Consider the following 14,084-nt stretch of genomic DNA (forward strand, 5'->3'; position numbering starts at 1 on the left):
TACATATCTATTGCTCCTTATTCCTCCTCCTAGATCATCCTAGGCCTTTAGGCAGCTACTTACTGTGTTCATAACCTACAGCTGGCATTAGCCATGTGTGGATCTGCTTCTTGGGCTTCGTTGTCTGGTTTCAAAGGAGATGACACAAATGCTTAATCCGTTTTTCCTCGTCTTAATTTAACAATATTTCTGCTGAAGAACATAATTTTGAGGATGATTTATCCCATAAAAAAGGAGATGGCTTTAAATTTTAAAATTATAAGTATTACTATTCAATATAGACATGGATAACTCAATAGCTGTAATAATGATAACCAAGTTTGCATTTTTATAGTAATTTTCAATGACTATATTAGATGTTTTTGTGATGCTGATTGATAAGCTTCTTTTCCCCTTTTTTTTCAATACCAGAACTGGATGGTTGTGTTGGTCTCTGTGGGTATCAGTTTGCTGTGAAAGTCATCCTTTCTGGCAACTGCGTTGGTTTGGGTTGAATCTACTCATGTATGTGGGTGAACAGATAGCTCCTTTTAAAGGACAGATAAAAAGTTAGCTCCTCGAGTCTGGCTTAACTTACTTATTTTTACTATATAAAGAGGAAAGGAAAGAATTGAAAATGCTTTGCTATACATTTATTCTGCATTCCCATCAGCATTTGTGAGGCACCAAAAGTTTCATCTTCTTGCTTTGTAAGCGTGATTTCACACCAGATTAAAGGAAGGAAATGGGGGTGTAAAGCGTGTGTGAGGGGAGGCAAAATCGGTCACCTCACTCTTGAACTTGACGGCAACCCATGGGCCAAATGGAGATGGTAGACAGAGATTGAGGATAAAAAGGTTCTTTCTTTTAACTAGCAGGAAAGGCAAGTGCTTCCTGTGCCTCTAACATAGGTTAGAATTAACCACGGGGGTTTGATGAGTGAAACACAGCATCGTGCCAGGTTGGTGAGAGTGGTTAGTTGTAAGCCCCTGTTTGACATGACTGCATGTTAAGATGGGACCTTCTCTAGGAGGAGGACTGCCTGTAGGCTTAGACTAGGAGGGGCTCCTCAAAGAGGATGGACACCCCCTGGTGTTGCTTTCATGGGCTTTATGCTTTGCTGCAGAGGTGTCTTCTGGGGCCAGGATGTTCAGCATTTGACTTCCCCCCCTACTGAACTGTTCTGCTTTGCTCACTTGGCATATAGCAATCCAGCTTGAATGACATAGAAAATATACAGAAAAGTGATTGAATTTCTTCTGCATGATGCAGTGCCTCTTCTGTATGTGTGAAGGCTTTCTTTGGTGGCCAAGAGAGAGCAGAAGGATAATTAGAAAATCTGTATTCTGCAGCTGACGCCTCCAGCCACTCCATCTGCACCTCTGGTGAAGTTGCCAAATAATTTTGCTTGGGTCTGCATGTGAAAGGTGATACCATCATGTATAATGGTATTTAGGTTTTCTCTTGTCTTCTGGCTTTTTTTCCTTCAGCACAGAGAAACAATTTTCTAAACCCAAATAAATGTTGCTATGTTTTACCTGGGCTCACGAAGCCAAAATCCACTCTCATTTACATCTGCTGCAAAGTGCTGATTTACATCAGCAGCAATGGCCCTGGCTGGGATTTCCAGTGGGATCTTGGGATCTTGGATCCCACTGTCTGATAGCTTGGGCAACCTGTAATCCCATTGTCTTCCCATCTCACTGTCCTCTTGGACCTGCTGGATCTTCTGCTGGTGGAGCCAGAGGTGAGACATGGCCAGACTGTGCAGGATCTGTCCCTGGGTGCTACTGTAGAGCATGTTTAATGAGGGCTTTGCTCAAAGCCTTCTGATCCCATATAGTGAATAAAGGCACTACTAAAAAGTCCAGAATTTGGCCGTGTCTTTGGCTTGGGTCACAGTCCTTCAGAGTTTTTCTTCCTTAATCCGAGCTTACTTGTATGCGTGACCAAGCCCCATCTGTGTGGGTTAATCAGGAAAATTGTTCATCCCATGTTTCTCTCTCAGGAATTCAGAACTGAAATTCCCATCACTGAAATTCCTGGTATTTTATTAACTAGCCCATAACAACTTCTAAGGCACCTAAGAAAGATAGATCACCAGCAATGTGAGCTTTTTATCTACAATTAAAGCAAACACCATTGATATCTGAAGCCCTTTTTTTTTTTTGTGGCCAGCTGTTTGACAAAGATGTAACAAACCAGTCTCTAGTTGTTCCCCTGAGATGTAAAAAGGTCTTTTGTCAGCAGTGCATTGTGGCAGAATGAGCTTTATCTTTTGTATGTAAGCAGCAGCTTGGGCTTCCCTCCTTGCAGGCAAAGAAAAACCTGACTAGAGCCCTGAACATGTCTAGAAGACTTGGAGCATATGTTCAAAATGTGTGTGTTGGTCTCCTCCTAGCCCTTGTTGTGCAATCTTTCAGGAAGAGCATCTCTGTAATTTGATGCAAGGGAGTTCCTTGTGTTTTTTCTTGTTTAGAGAGCCAGAAGAGGTTTAATCATCACTTGTACACAGGTTTCCTCATGGATCTCGAGGATGAGGAGAGGTGTTGGCTACAGTTCTGGAGTACAAGCATCGCTTGAGGTCACCCCAGAAAATGGGATATGAGTTGCTCTGCTCCAGTGCTGCAGTCAATTTGATGCTTCTGGAGACCGAACTAAACCTTCGCATTGCCTGGGTAACCTAAAGCAGGCTCAGAGGTGCTTGCTGTCTGCGTTGTGTGGATCTGTGCTGACACCGAACACGGGGAAAAGTCGTGGTAATTGTATCCTGACTCTTGCATTCTGCATTGCCCCTTGCAAAAGGAGTCACGCAGGGCCTCCAACCAGCTGAGGACCTGCCAGTACCTGGGAGTGGCCTGAGAATTACAGCTTGGCAAAGAACAATGTTTTGGTTGCAGATTTACAGCTGTCTTTTATGAGGAAGAAAAATCATCTTGGGTTTTGTTCAGAGCTGGTCTCACCCTGTGCAGACAAGGGCCAGCTTCAAAGAGAGTGTAATGGAAGGTCTTTCCCCTCAGTCAGCAAGAGCATCGGGCTGGGGGGCTGCCAGGTGCATTCCTGGGTGCTGGTTAAACAATGAACTGCATCAGCATTTAAAATGCTTGCTGGTAAAACAGCAAAGACTTCCAGCCAGAGTGCAGACTATAGGGTCAAAATGTCCTTTAGGGAGTAGGTCTGCGGACAGATGCATGTTATTAATTATAAAAAAACCACAAGAAAGCTTCAGTCTGGCTGCATGTGAGGGTAACGTATTTGGGTGTGTGTTTCAAAAGCACATAACTGATTATAAAAATCACTGATGGTATTAACAATGGTTGGATGACAGTGAAAAGCAGCCACGGCACATTGCAGGGATGTTCTTGTCATGACTAACCCGTCTCACTCTCACTGGAGAGGAATTTTCTAGTGCCCAGCACAGACAAGCACTGAAATTGCAGGTTTGCAGAAGTTTTCAAATCTCTCCCCAGCTGGCAGCAAATAAAGGAATCACAAGTATTTATTGGCTTAAGGGAAAAAAAAAATAACCTCAAAGCTATAAAATAAAAAGCTTCATGCCTTTTTTTAGGGAGTCTTTCTTTATGGATTTGTGAGTCAGATGCATTGAAGCCTGACAAAGGAAGAGGATTTAATCGACAGATGCTCTCTCTTGCTTGATAGTTTCCTGCTTCTAAAATGAGTCCCAGTTCTCTGGAATCGGGGTTGAAACGAGTTTCAGTTATCAGTTTGTGGGCAACCTACCTTACCACTTCAGCAAGTTGCAAGGCTTGGGGGTAGCAAATGCAACTGAGTGGTTTTTAAAGTTTCTTGTCTTGGCTGCCAAAAGTCTATTTGCCACTTCTAAAATACTTACAACTGAATCTTTGGGTTCTCTTCTTCCTCTCTTCAGGAAAAGTGCTGAAGCACTGATGCTGAAATTGTGCTTCTCTCTTGCTTTCCCTGTACTGCCCACAGGGTTTGGAGGAGAGCATGCCCAGGGCAAGGGATGCTGATGTGCTCATTCTACTATTGTTGACCCCAGGACTGCAATGTGGAGTACATTGGCTTGCGCTCACTGTGCAACAGTGAGAGCCAGCTCGAGTGAAGCAAATTAAATGTTTTTCTCAATCCTTAGATTATGCTAAAGCTTTCCCTCATTTTGCAGTGTGTTTTTTTGCTCCTTAGGTCTGCCCCTCTCTTGGCGTATTTTCTTGTAGCATCTCAGCATCTGATATTCATGCCCAAACAGGGCATCTAGCTGGGGATATTCAAGGCCATATTTTGTTTATTTATTTCTATTTATTTATTATTTATTTTTAAAGTTCTGAAATAATCCTGCTAGTATGAATTGAATGGTCCTCTATTTACCACTTGGAGATGTTGCTCGGCACTTTATATTGACATAAGCATCATAGCCAATACTTTCAGAGTAAAAGTGTTTCTTAATGTGAGATCTTTGCTTTTTGCGTGAGCGGCTGCATCTGCAGGTGCTGATTTACTATGCACAGTAAATACTTAACTATCTGATGACTTGCTGTGCTGCTTCAGGTTGCAAAGAAGCAGTGAACTATCACAAGACGTCATTCCGGCGAAGCAAGACTGTGTGCTCGGCTCTCGAATCCTTTGCATTGCTTTGAGGGGCTCTGGAGAGCTGGAAGTGTAGACAGGCTGTTTTCTTGGGCTCCCTTCTTCTGAGCAGCATTATGTAGATTACTACTGAGGAACTTCTAGTGAAATTTGTCTCATGCCACGAAAATGTAAAGCCTCTGAAGCTGGCTGGCATCCCAAGGCTGCGAGAGGCCCTTGGAGGGGCCGTTCAGTGAAGGTGGCAGTGTTTGCACTGTCCTAAAGCCACGAATGGGACATGATCTGACGAGTTTGCAATAAAGTTTTAATCGTCTCCAAGCTGTTCTGGTTCTGATTTTGGGCAGCAGACAAAAACCACCAGCCAGGAATGGCTGCTACACAACCAGCCTGCCACCTAGGAAAGGTGTCTGCCTGATCTTCTGGTCCTGCAGAAGGAAGCCCAGTTTAGAAACACAGAATATTGTTTTGGGCAATTTTTTTTCTGAGGGTGTTTCTTGAGCTGGAAACAAATGTCACACCCATCCTTGTGGCTTTTCCCTGGCAATGTTTTGCGGACCCTGTGGTTTCACTGCCTTTGCTTTTGCAGGAAACCATCTCCTTCTTTTTACCTTTACAGTGTCAAAACCAGGAGGGTGAAATAGAGACCTGAGGCTCCGGCAGCAAAACTGGGACCTGAGCGTGTGCTCTGCAGCTGTGCAATAAAACCCTATATATTTTTATATAGGTTATCGCAGATAAGTTGAAAGGTGAGGCACAGATGCATCCCAAACCTGGTGCCTATGGAAAGTGGACCCTCACACACCATCCAGGCGAGAGGTCCAACTCCAGCCCAGGCTTGACACAAGAGTTTTTCTGGCCAAGGAGGAGTGTTGGAGACATTCCCTGGGGTACTGAGTGATTTTGGGACCTCCACGATGCTGTGGCTCTCCAAGGGCCACAGGGACTGTCACTGCCCTTTGGCTTGGCCTCCTCCACAGCCTGAATCTGCCCTCCTGCTGACTGACAGCAGCTTTGTCACAAGCGAGTGCTGAAGTGCCATCATCCTCTCCGCTGGCACCATTGCCTGGTTGTCATTAAGCGCTTTGCAAGGAGCATCTCTTTCTGCTGGGTTCCCTGTACAGTTTTATCCAGGGCTGCATTTGCATCAGCATCAGGTGGTCTTCATTTGACCTTCACCCTGCTTAAAAATTAAGTACTGAGGTATTAGAAAGAGAAGTAGTCTCCCAGATAAGCATTTTTCCCTGCTCTTCTGATATTCATGGGGGAGCTGGCTTGCTCTGCCTGTGGATGACTAAGAAGGAAATTCTTTTTTGCTTAGGATAATGCTGAAAGTTCACTGGAATTTTTTTTTATCATGAGTTTATCACTTCCTCCCTTGGAATTCCTAACTCTTACTGTGCAAGGCAGGAAACAAATAACGGTGACCACAAGATATGGAATTTGTCTTCTGTGGAAAAGATGCTGAACAGCTAAATGGTGCTGTTCTCAGGTTTGCTCTGCCTTACATGGGAGGGTTGCTCCATATCCAGTTGTATAAACAGACTGGATAAGAGTAGTGAATATTCTAGCAGGTACCATCTTTCAAATGTGGGGTGTTTTTTAACGTTGGAGTTAATTAATTCTCATATCTCTTGGATGTAGGCAAGTGTAAGCTTGCTCATCATACAGATGGGGAGGAGGTTTGGATTTATTGCAAGTCTCTTGAGACATGGCAGGGTCAAAGTCAAGTTTATGTGTAAAGAGTTCCTGGTTCACTTTGTTAATCTCCAAACCTCCCTGTTTTTATAGAGGGAGTCTGGATGTGTGTATCTAGAGAACACAGATGGAGTTTGGTCAGATGAGCACCTTTGAGAGACTGTTTTTCTGCTAAACGTGTGTTTATGCACACAGTGCTTGCTTCCCAGTGGTGTTACTGTAATTGCACTGTTGATCCTTCTGTGGAAGCTTGACAGTGCTGCTGAAAAGCTTTGACACTGCAGAGCATTGTTTATTTGTGAAACTATTATTATATTTTGAGTATCTATTATTCATCTCTTGTGCTAAAAGTGACATTATATCATAAAATTGCTCGTAGATTTCAGAGCTTTGAGGAAAAGCTGTTTTTTGTCCCTGGCACCCTGTGACAGCATTGGGAAGTGCTTTACCCTTTGTATCTCTGTAGTCCTTTTTTTATGAATTGTGAGTGATGGCAGGAAAGCATAAAAGAGTGCAGGGGAGCTGGTTTTGATGTTCATAAAAGGCTTTGATAAAAGATGCAGCACATAGACTTGATATTTTTCCTATTTTTAACTTCTTAAGAGCATAAAGCACTCGGATCCAATATTTATGTAAAAGGGAAACAGGGGGGCTGTAATTCTTTTTTTTTTGCTTCTCTTTTTTTCTTTTTTAGGATCAGGTGAATTCAGATGGAAAAGTTTCTCTTTTCCATGCCCCAGTAAAATTTGCTTTCTTCCATGAAGCATCCACACCTGTCTTCCATGAAGCATCAGTAAAGCAAACCCCATGGCATTAATAGCATGAATGATGCTGAAGGAGACCAGCTGTGGTTTCGAAAGCTCCTTGGTCACAGGGTTGTGCCTTCAACCTCCTGGTTATGACTGGCTCCAGTGGACCCACTAGCCATGGTGATGTGTGTGGTGAGGCATACGCTTTCAATAATAGGTCTCTGCCTCAAGATCTGGAGAAATAAAATGTGGAAAAGCTGGGGCAGCTTCTTTCCTTTCTCTGAAAGTCCAATTACAGTAAAGGCATCTCTGTAATAAGTAGCTTTGCTTGCTCCATAGAGATGAGAGGCTGTGTGAAGGTTGGGTACATTGGGGTTTTACTGATGAAAGCTTTTGTCATTATTTCCAGCCTCTTACATGTTGCAGTCTCCTCTTTAATCTCATCTAGCAGCGTGGCTTGCTTGCGGTGGGCCTGTGTTCTCATGCACATTCATGTGGATATACATATGGGCACGTCCATAAAGCTTCATCAGATGCTTTTCTGTGCATGTGTGCATAGGCATGCCTGGATAAGAAACACGTGTGAGAAGGAGTGCAGATAGCATGTGCACACGTGGCCTGACCATTTGCGGGATTGAGTTTTTCATCCGTGCAAGGGCCTTGGGTCTAGATATTGAGCCTTGTAATGATGGCAGCCTGCAAACCTCACGTTGAGATCCACCTGATAACAAAAATCATCCTCTTGCTCAACACCACATTTTCTGTTCTATTGGGGTGAAATGCCTTGTGAAACACCCTGTGCAGGGGGGAAGGGGTTCTGTTATCCCCTGGAGAACCCCAGGACAGAGCAACATTGCTGACTTCCACTTTGCTGCAGTGCTGATAAAGGGTTTGTCTCAATGGGATGAGCACAGTGGGGTTTTTAGTTCTTCAGCAACGTCCAGTCATCCAAACGTTCAAATCAGGTGCTGAGTTTGAAGAAGCTGGACTTGGGCAAAGACCTCCCAACCTCTCATCCATCCGAGGTTACTAAGTGCCTCCTGGCCAGTTCCTTATACAGGAACTTGTGTGTGGAAGTGTAAAAACAAAGGAAATTGCCAGCCTTGAGTGATCATCAGAAAATGCTGACAGATGTGTTTGCTTGGGTAGTGTCTCCCTGCCTCTGCTGTTTCTCTTGGAGCTTGCAAAGCCGGACACTGAGCATCTACAGGGCAAGATGCTCCTTTGAGGTGTTTTTGGCATAACAATGTGCCTTCTTGATAGCCTCACCTCTCATGTGCACCTTTGTGGTGGTGAGTTCCCAGTTATATACCAAATGAAGGAGTGTTTAGCTGGGTCCACACATTACTCTATAGGATGAAGAAATTGAAATCACCACATCTGACACACAGTCTGTTTTTTTCTTGGTCCACCCATGAAAATATGTAACACCAGATGCAAGAAGGTGCTGTCATCTTCTGCTGTGTGACTTGTTGGGCTTACCTGGCTTATAGCAGAAGTGTGTTGATGTATACAGGTTGTTCAGTTAGCCAAAAAGTTTATGTATCCTCAGTTATTCTGTAAGATATGGGAAGACTTTGTTTTGGCGTTGGAATGGACACTGTGGTAAACTGGAAAAGCTGTTGCTGAATCCATGAGGGACAGAGGGACGAGTCAGGGTAGGACCTGTTCAGCCGGAGTGACACTGTGCTGTACCCGACCTGCGTCAGGTTGGTTGTGTGGGCTTGGACTCTCCGAAGTGTTTGCACCCTGTCTTTGTGCCTGCTGTGCAGCAGCTCAAGTGCTTCAGTTGTATTTTCAGAAGTAATCCGGCCACCTTGCTGTGAGTTGGACAGGACCTATCGGGGACTCTCCAAAATCTGGTGCTCTGTGGCACTGAGCAGAGCGGTGCCAAAGCATCTGATGAAACATGGACCTTGGCTGGTGGGAGCTGTGGTTCATCTTCTTTTGAAAGAAGCTGGGAAAGGTGCTCCAAAACAACTGCCAGAGAAAGTGTCCGGATCAGAGGTCTGATAAGTGTCAGGGTCCCCTCTGCTGTACTTTCAGGCTCTTCTGTAATCAGCTGTCATTTTGGGATCTGGGCATACTGGAGCTCAGTGAGTGTGAACTGAAATGTAAACAAACGGTGGCTCTTGTATAAATATTTAACTCATGCTGTTTAGGAGCTGCAGGGAGCAGAAGAAAAAATAAATTTGAAGTTCATGACTGTCTAAAAAGCTATCAGAGGATGGCACTTAGACACCAGATTGGCTGGCATGTAGTTTTTTAATAGCTATTCCACCTTTTTTTTTTTTTCCACCCCTGCAGAGAAAAAGATGTATTTAAACATCCTTTGCAGAGACGTGAGGTTGCACCCTTCCAATGTTTCCATGGCTGTCTTGGGGATTCAAATCAATGCAAAGGTTTTCTTCAGCTTGGCTGGTTGAGCTGGGTGCCCAAGAGAAGCCACAGTACAGAGTAGATGGATGATGTTCCCTGACCCTGTTGGACTGGTCATCAGAAGTATGTGCATCTGTGTGGAAGAGGGCGATGTGTCTCTGAGTGTGTGCTGTTATCTGGCCACCTTGATACCAGGACAGTGGTTTGCACCAGAGCTGGCTGCTGACAAAGGAGCTGGGGTCCCCAGCAGGGTTTGTGTAGACAACACTAAATCTTGGGTTGCCACATTGTTCCTGCTCTTGCAAAAGCTTCGATAGTGCAGTAGACCTATCCCTGTCAGCCTTTTTTTGCCTCTTAAATATGAAGATAATATCCTTTTTTTACCTTGCACAGCTCTTGCAAGAATGGGAAAGAATGAAACATGCTGATAACAAATGATATCAGTAGCCAAGATGGGCAGAGGCATGTGTGCTTTGAATAAAAGCAGGGAACTACACTGCACGGAGGAGTCTGGAATGATTGATTAAAAAAGAAAAAAATAAAGTTCGATCATTGATTATTTTCTTTCTCCCTCTGCCCCCTTCCATCAGAATTTAACTATGCTATGCTATGCTACTAATATAACAATAAACCTGAAGTATTTGTCATGCTCTGTGAGGCGCATTGCAACTGCTTGCACTGCGCCTTGCCCCTGGTTGCAGCATATTGGCTCTTTCTGTACCAAGATGCTTGTCGTGCCCTATCCCTGTGGTTTAATGTTTTGCCTGGAAGATTTATGGCAGAGAAGCAAATGCTGGAGAAGGGCAAGTAAGAAAAAGGTAAATTCCCCATTTGCCAGCTCACTGAAACCACTTTTGGAGTTTGAAAGAAAATGTTGGTGTTTGAGTTTTGCTGTGGTGGGCTTGATGTTTTTTCTCATGCAATAGTTTCTTTTACTTCCCTTCCTAATTTAAAAGGAGGGGTTTAAATTGTTAATCTTTCACCTCCAAAGCAAAGGGATTCCAAAGCCTTTGGCAAATCTCTGCTGAAGCATCTAATATAGAAAAGAATCTCATTGTTTTTGACAACTCTGTCTTTGACTGAAGCCCCTCCTTTTGTCCACAAGAAGCAGCCCCTCCTTTTGTCCACAAGAAGCACTCAATCTGCAAAGGTGAACAAAGAGCTTGATTTAAATAGAAGGCAGTTTTCTCCAAAGATGTTTGCCCAGGAAACATAAAGATGATAATAATTTTTATTTTTTGGCATACCCTTTGCAGATGTCTGTGTTTCTGATTCTTGCTGAAGCAAGACTCTGCTGTGGGCGAGTGCCGATGCTCTGTCTCAGATGCTTGGGTGCTGCCTCCAAGGGGTGGGTGCCCTTACCTGGTCATTTTGGCCACAGTCCCTGAAGCATCCTGGAGGTGAGAAGCAGATGCGGCTTCTGACATCCGTCTGTATGAAAGCTGTAGTTACAGCTCAAGGCTCCCATTAGATTTATGACATATTTGCCCTCTAAGCTCCTCATTCACTTTGGATATTCGTCCTGATTTTATACCCAATCTCCTTCTTGCTACTTGAACTAAAGAATAAAGTATTATAACTTTGGCTCAGGGCAGCTGTCCAAGGGATATATTGGAAAACACTTGGCCTTTGAAAAGAAGGACTTTAGTCTCCAGCCCTGTCAGTCCCTCTGGCTCCTGGAAGTTTTCCTTCCAAATGGTTTTCCTTCCAATTTCTCAGAGAAGAAATTTATGGGTTTTTTCAGAGCTATGATTAATACCATTTTTACGCTTCATTGCAAAATGCTGCACAATGAATGAAACCAACAGGGTGGTGGTTTACGGGGGGAGAGGAAAAAAAAATCATCAAACATACACTTTCAGATACTGTTTTGGAAGGGGGTGTGTGTGTGTATTGTATAATCTCTTATAAACTGTAGGGTTGCATTGCTATTAAAAGGAAGGGGGAAAAAGGCTTAAACCTCATCTATGGAAAGTATGTCAGAAATAGTTGGGAAGTTGAATAATTACAGTCTTTTTGCACCAAGTCAATGAAAACCAAGTTAACGTACAGAACTGCTCTGCAATACATCTTTGTATTCACAGAATAGTTGAGGTTGGAAAGGACTTGTGGAGGTCATCTAGTCCAACCTCCTAGCCCAGGCAGGGCTACCTGCAGCCAGTTGTCCAGGACCACGTCCACATGGCTTTGGAATATCTCCAGGAATAGAGACTCCATGACCTCCTTGGGCAACCTGTGTCAGAGCTCGGTCATCCTTGCAGTAAAATTAGTCACAGTGCTTAGTATTCCAGCAAGTCAATAATGGTTGGAGCTGACTTGAGCATGCAGGGGATATGGATCTGCAGGTGGCTCGAGCTCAGCAATGTCTGCTTGAGTCTTGAGAACTAGTTGGGCTTGAGGTTGTGCTTGTAGCTGAACCTCCAGCTAGTTCCTCTGACTTCTGCTTCTGTTCCCTAGACAACATGTGCCTATATGCAGTCGGCCAGTCACTTTGCCACAGGAATCAGGGACTCATTTATCAGTATATAATGAGGCTAATTACACCTTTGAAGTACTCAGCATCAGCAGAGCTGCAGCATCAGGTGCTTCCCCAGAAAACTCCATCTCATTGGCAGATGCCAGTGAAAAGAGGTGAAGGGGTTTACTGTGGCTGCATGCCCAACCTTTCTCCATCTTGGGGACACAGAAGATGCCAGTGCATGTGGGAGATCATGTAAACTCCAGTGGGAACACTGGGATCAGCACAGATTTGCACCCTGGTGGCTTCATGTGCACACATGGGAAGCAAAAGCAAAGTCTAAGGCTGTGCACAAGACCTGATTCCTCTGCTTGGCCTCTAGTATCTCCTCATGTCATAGAATCATAGAATCATAGAATCATAGAATCATAGAATCATAGAATCACAGAATCATAGAATAGTTTGGATTGCAATGGACATTAAAGATCATATAGTTCCAAGCCTTCTGCCATGGGCAGGGACATGTCCCATTGGATCAGGCTGCTCAAGGTCCCATCCAGCCTGGCCTTGAACACTTCCAGGGAGGTGGCATCCACAACTACCCTGGGCAACCTGTTCCAGTGCCACACCACCCTCACTGTGAAGAATTTCTTCCTAATACCTAATCTTAGTCTTCTTCTCTCTGATTTATAGCTGTTCCCCTCATCCTATCACTATATGCCCTTGTAAAAAGTCCCTCCCTGGCTTTCTTGTAGGCTCCCTTCAGGTACTGGAAGGCCTACTCCGAGGTCTTCTCAGAGCCTTCTCCTCTTCTGGTTGAACAGCCCCAAATCTCTCAGCCTGTCCTCGTAGCAGAGTGCTTCAGCTTTCTGATCATCCTCATAGCCCTCCTCTGAACCCATTCCAACAGCTCTGTATCCTTCTTAGGTTGGGGATTCCAGAGCTGGACAACAATACTCTGAGTGGGGTCACAAGCGAAGTAGAGGGGCAGAATCACCTCCCTCACCCTGCTGGCCACGCTTCTTTTGATGCAGCCCAGGACATGTTTGGCCCTCTGGTCTGCAAGCACGCATTAGGAGGTCATGTCGAGCTTCTCATCAAGTGTCACCCCCAAGCCTTTCTCCACAGGGCTGGTCTCAATCACGTCATCCCCCATCCTGTATTGAAACCACAGATTGCTTCTACCCAGGCGTAGGACCTTGCACTTGACCTTACTCAACCTCATGAGACTCCTCCCTCCACAGAAAACAGTAGATCTTTTTGATTGTCCTAGGTGCATTATTTTTTTCCAAGCCACTTTCTTTTTTCGCTATTTTGTTTACTGATAAGTGATAGGAATAGCAGGAATGAGATGAAGGTTCCCAATGAATGCTACTGCGGTCCACAGATGCATCCCATCAGCACATGCAGCCCTTGTGCTACTGACAGCGGTGTTTTCTCATTAAAAATAGACCACAGACAATGCCACTTCCTGAGGACTGTGATTTATCATTTAGTAACAAGTGGTTACTCATTTCCTTTGGAAAACTTTCTGGAAGTGTTATTTTGCTTTCTCCCCTTGCTTCCTTTTTTTGTAAATTTACTTCAGAGGCCTGCATTACCCTTCAGAGCCATTGAGTCTGTTAAAAGAAATTTTCCCTTTTCAAGTGGAAATAATATTTATGATTTAAAGAGCATAAAAAACAAGTCTTACCTCTTTGGGCAAGAGATTTTCTTTGTAAGCTCCTTGCAGCCCTGAAGTCCTAGTTCAGCCAAGAGAAATAGCAATGGAGTGACAGCTGGGTAGGTGAGACCTGGAAAAAAGTGATGGTGCTGATCCTGGATATGGAATTGGTGATCTACTTGATCTGACTTTAAAGAAAATTTCAAATAACTTCAGAACTTGTATTGTCTGAATGGCCAGCTCTTAACTGTGATACCTCTTGGTATAGCAAGTACTCCTGAGGGATGGAGGGCTTGCAGACCTATTTGTCAAACTCATACAAAGTCCAGTGACTTCACCAAAAAAAGTGCTGAAAGCTCTTGAGTAGTTCTTGAGTAAATCCTGATGGCTTGATAAACAAACTTGGGAAATATGCTGAAGATGAAATCATCAGAAGTGGGTACTTAAGAAGTTAAAAGAAATGGCTTATTATTGGATCAGAAAAGTATTTTGAGGGTCATAACAGACTGCATAGTAGACTGCAGAGGATATAGAAGATGAAATACAACCAGAGACATTGCAGGTACTTTAGGACGTGGTACCTTCTCTTACAGTC

At 44.1% G+C, this 14,084-nt stretch overlaps 1 long non-coding RNA gene across 1 annotated transcript in view; it reads left to right on the forward strand.

The window, feature by feature from the left end:
* LOC138719399 (uncharacterized) overlaps positions 1–14,084 on the forward strand; it is an 80,702-nt gene that overhangs the window by 41,525 nt on the left and 25,093 nt on the right. The gene's annotated exons all lie outside the window — the stretch shown is intronic.

This window comes from Phaenicophaeus curvirostris, chromosome 3 (assembly GCF_032191515.1).
Source record: "Phaenicophaeus curvirostris isolate KB17595 chromosome 3, BPBGC_Pcur_1.0, whole genome shotgun sequence".
NCBI lineage: Eukaryota > Metazoa > Chordata > Aves > Cuculiformes > Cuculidae > Phaenicophaeus > Phaenicophaeus curvirostris.